Below are 5,372 nucleotides of genomic sequence, written 5' to 3' on the forward strand. Positions count from 1 at the left end.
GTCCGATCATCATCCTAAAACTGCCAAAACCGCCACTAAACCATGTCCCTCAGCACCACGTCTACCCATCTTTTAAATACTTCCAGGAGTGGCAATTCCACCACTTCCCTGGGTCTCAGGGGCCACAGCAATGGAGAGGGGTTTTGAAGAAAGACCACAGGGACAACATGTTCACGTTTGTACCCGGGGATCTTTTGAGCAGGCGGGTAACTTTGTCATATCCTTGTCCCAGCAGCTGAACTGCAGGCCCTGGCTCTCATCCCTCCACAGCTGGCAGACCTTGTGCCTCCACCTCCTGCGTGATGGAAACCCACAGTTCTCTTGTGTTCCATTCAGCCTGGGGACCTCAGAGCCCCGTGGCTGTGCTGTGTGTATGCCCAGCACATCTGGCTGGATTCGATGCCCGCTGTATCTCCCTTGGGGTGTGCACAATCCGCACATCACACCGAGCCAGAAGGGCCCTTTCCTAATGGAAACGGCGGTGCTGAGTCCTAAGAGCAAAGTCTGCCATAAATGCAGACTAATTAGAGGTAAGGCTATGTGTGTACCTATCTAGCTAAAAGTAACACTGCTCTCTGAGGCAGGCTCAGCCTCCTCCTCCGTGTTGGGAGCGACTGCATCTGCCCCCCAGGGGCCAGGGAACTCCCAGACCAGGATGGGGAGAGTCCGAGCTGCATCGCAGACCCCCCCCCCCCCCGCCGGGCCAGGCCCGGGCCCCTCACTCCGGGGTGCCCCTTGGGAGCGACTGCATCTGCCCCCCAGGGGCCAGGGAACTCCCAGACCAGGATGGGGAGAGTCCGGGCTGCATCGCAGACCCCCCCCCCCCGCAGCTGCCAGAGCCTGAGCCTCTCACTCGGTTGTGCCTCATCCAAAGCAGCCCATTGGGAATCAGCAAAAGCCATGGAACATCTGCAGCGCCCCGATGGTCACGTCACCCCTGCCAAGGGAACAGCACGGGCGAGACAGGGGAATGGTGGTGGCTTTGCTGCTGACGTGAGGGATGGTGTCAGTATTCCTGACACATTCCTCTCACACGCGGCGGGTCTCATCTGCCTGGGCTTGGCTTTCAACCTTTTTTAGTATAGGGGTATCTGCTCGGCTCCAAACAGAGCCTCCCTCTAATTCCACAGGCTCGGTGGCCAAGGCGACAGAGATCCCAGCCCCAATTCACACCGCAGGGAGCAGCCTGGCACAATTAACGAACTGGAACTACTTCTGACAGATGTGAAGATGAAACTTAGCACTGGAAGCACCCGGTGTCTTCCGCACTTATTTCAGTCTTGAGAAACGATCAAGGAAAAACCTGCAGCTTGTGTTGCTAAGTGCCTGCCACCATAACAAACCCTTTTCATGGCTTTCCTGGCTCATTGCTGCCTCCCTCAGCATCACCAAGACTAGCTACAAGTTTGCATTCATGTAATTACAAAACACAAAATGGTACATTTATTTTATTTTCAGCTATTCGACCAATCAGAGGAACATTCCTAAGTTAAGCATCAAATCTGGCTTTTGAATCCAAATGCTAAGCTGCTTCTCCTTCTATTTTTTCTCACAATATTGACTGCGGTTTCTTATTCCTTAAATGTCAGCATTTCTTTTGTTTTGGAGATTAGTCCCGTAGTCAAGGAATATGAGAAGCTGTTCAATTTGTACAGAAACAAATTTAGCTGAGCTTTTCTGCAAAAATGCTCAGTGGTGGACGGGTTTATGGTATCCCCATCCCTTCGTTTTGGAGTTAAAATCCACTGCACTGTGTGGTACACGCTGCCTGCGAAGCGCACGTTGACGCCAATTCTGGCTTGGTCTCAAGTAACACGAGGACTTGGAGATATTACCTTTCACAAAACGAGCAGAAAGCTAGTGCAGACACATCCACTGGCACGGGCTGGACTCCAGCTCTGACACAGAAATACCCCATTTGAAGGAGAACATTCTACCTTGGAAAAGCAGAATATCAACGCTGTTGGGCCAGTTGATGATAAACATGCCAACGCACCAGTTTTAGCCGATGCTGAGCTCAAACAGCATTATTGTGAATCATTTTCTTAGACTGATTTAACACACATGCAAAGCTGGCGCAGCCGTCCGAAAAAGCAATCCTCACCCTTTCCCTTCTCTCTTCTCCTGCCTGGTGCTTCTTGTGTTGTGCTGGCACAAGTTTCTGTACGGCTGCCCAGTGCGCAGGATACGGGAATCGATCCAGCAGGAGGGGAAAAAAAACCCAACCAAACCATATTTCTTTTGGTGGGTTTTACCTTGAATCAGTTCCCACCATCCCCAAACCTAGAGAACTAAATTGTACAGATAATTGGCAGTGCTGCCTGGGCACCGCGAGGCAGGGAAGGGGGACGTGTTCTAAGAGAGCAGCAGTTTAATTTAGAGAGGAGTCCTTGCATGGAGAGTGCTACTGGCTTTACACCCCCATCTGCTCTAGGAGGATGCTCAGTGTCAGGAGCAAACCTGTGTTTCTCATCACACATATTCCTGATCCATGTCAAATGGCATCTATAAACACCCAGGATTAAAGGTCAACCACGCAGTCCTCAATTATCTAGTGTTAGTTTCAGGCTATGTTATAATGTTTTTATTGAAAACAAAAGTTGGGCAAATGAGAAAAGCTGGGGGAATCGGGGAGGGGAGAACATGTAGAGGCCAAGCTCATGACAGCCAAACTACTTCTTGTATCCTTCCTGGCTGCTGGAGAATAGCTGGGGCCAAGTGGGACGGGAGGGTGTGTTCTCCCAGAAAGTTTCTGGCACTTTATTCTGCTTCTAACACAACATTAACATTAGTGTTTGGCCAATAGGAATAGTTTCTCCTAGCTGAGCTTTGGGATTTTTTTTGGACTCTGCATGGAAATGTTTTGAAATAAGACAAATGTAAAAACTGCTCCTATGCGAATAATGAGGGAAAAACTTTCCCTTTTCCTACCTCCTCCTTTGGTCTCTCCCGTGGCTTTACTGGACGTTCAGAGAGAAATGTCCTTTCTTCATTGTGTGTTGGGACAACCCATTTCCTGGTCCTTCAGCTTTTCTACATCTTGCAGAAGTTCCCAGTATAGAGCCAGCACATTCTTGTAGGTACAACAAAAGAAAAATGTTTGAAAAAGCACAAGCAGGAACATGACAACCACTTGAGGAATTATGTTCCACGAGTAGTGGACACTGGAGAGCTTTGGAAACAGAAAAATTTACCAGAACCCTACTCCTCTCCAAAAAGGTCATCTGTTACCTACATGTGTGGCCACGGCATGTAAACAGGGAGTGGAGAATAACCCTTTGAAGTTCGTCCTCCATTATTTGCAGGTGGAAAGACCAGTGCAGAAAAGGCAATCTACAAAAGCCCAGCTCACCATCCCTAACACCATCTACTTGACCCTCCAACAAAGCCCTTGTAGCAACGTTGCACAAGAGCTGCCAGTTAGGGTGTTGACCAAGCTGGTTTAAAATCCTCAAGTATGAGTTCCAGCGACAGCTAAAAGTATTGGCTGAAGATAAGTTAGAACCTGTCTTAGAAAACATCTTGTGAATTATGAAGAGTCCTCTATTCATACCCTTCCCAGAAGCAGAGCACCATTTTGCCTACAGACATAGATAACGTTACCCACCTGACTTCCTCCCTTCTGCCCCAGGTGCAATGAGAGCAGAGCTCTGTCAGGGAAGAATGGCAACCACGTGTCTTCAAGGTGGTCACACACGCAGGGCAGGTATTCATTCAACAACTGAATCTCCTTGCAGGAACATTTCCTCAGGTTCATGAACTGCCTTCCTCTTCATCCACCAGAAAGGAGTAATTTGGAAAGCAGTGATTGATGTAAGTATTTAAGATGTGCAAACCAGGAACAAACCTGCTGCCAGTAGGGAAGATGGAGCACAGAGACATTCGCAGCAGCTCCTCCCTCGCTGGTGCAGTGCAACGCCGCAGCCAAACAGGGGGTCCCAGCCTGCACCATAAAGCACCAAGGAACACATTTCACAGCAATGTTACCCATCACATCTAAATCCCTCACAAGAAGATTGGTTTCCAAAAAGTAAACTCAGTGTTACTCACTGAACTGCTAAGAAAATGGCTTCTTATCTAGTAAAAACTAACTGAATGTTTATGGTTAATTCCATTTAAACCGTTTAGACATTATTTGAAGAGAAATTATAATAAAATGCAGATGCTGTACTTTTTTTTTTTTAAGTACTCCAATATCTTTGTAAAGAACAGCAGTCATGGGGTAAACAGAATAAACGCTGTGAGACAGACAGCCTTTCTGCATCTCATCATCTGTCTGCACAGTAACACAGCAGGGAAATAGACACAGGAGATACAGGAGAAATACAGAGCAAATGGCTTTTTCGTCAACGTTCCTTGGCCCTTACTCAACAGCTGATGGGTGTGTGGCTGGGGAGCCTGCTTTCCAAGAAACCCAAGCCTGTTGGTAATACTCACAGGCCGCGTTACAAACGCCTGCACCTTATAATCAAAATCCTGCACATTATAAAGCAGAGCTTGCATTCATCAACTAGGGTTATATTTAGTATCATCACAAGAATACATTTGTGCAAAATCTTGTTGTGTATCCCAACCACAGCAGTGTAAGAGCAGAACTGATGAGAAAAGTGTCCTAGATGACTGATAGAAGAAAAAGGCAGAAGTGTTGTCTTCCATTCTAGCATGAGTACCTGAGTTCCCACACTGCTCTCCCTTACAGAGCTTTAACCAAGTGAAAGGAATGAAGAAATCCTCCTCCTAGCATACACAGACACCAGGTAGCCCAACACTGGCCACCCTGCCCGCCACCAGACTCACAGCACAAACAGAATCGGCCCGACTGCTTCTCCAGGTAGGTCAAGAGCAGTGCAGTCACTCGTGTGGAGCCCAGACAAAGGCAGCTTATTAGATCAGGCTGGTTCTTCAGCTTCCAGAGACAGCCCCATCACCCCCGTGCAGCTAACCCGAGTGACTCCACGGGAGACACAGCCCTTCCACAGGCTTGGATCCAAGTGTCTGCATCCACCAGGAGCATCACATCACTTCAGCAGCTCTGACGTACCCACAGGCAGAGGCAACCCTAGAAGCAAGGGAACAGCAGAGCTACAAGAACCCAAGCTGGACACGTTCTGGCGTTCAGAGGGACTGGCCTGGGGACAAATCACATTTTAGAGACTCTCTCCTGATTTTCCGCACAGACGTTCCTCGCAGAGAGTGTTTGAACAAAGCCACAGTAACACAATTCTTCCTTCCTAATGGCAAGAAATCTACATACATATTACAGCTTTAAATCTTGCACCTCCACTCCTAATACTGAAACAAGCAACCTGTAAATGCCATGCCCTGCTACAGAAACGAAAGGTGTTCAAACAAGATAGAGAGCTAATACGTAA

The sequence above is a fragment of the Calidris pugnax genome, unplaced genomic scaffold (assembly GCF_001431845.1).
Source record: "Calidris pugnax isolate Ruff unplaced genomic scaffold, ASM143184v1 scaffold41, whole genome shotgun sequence".
Lineage (NCBI taxonomy): Eukaryota > Metazoa > Chordata > Aves > Charadriiformes > Scolopacidae > Calidris > Calidris pugnax.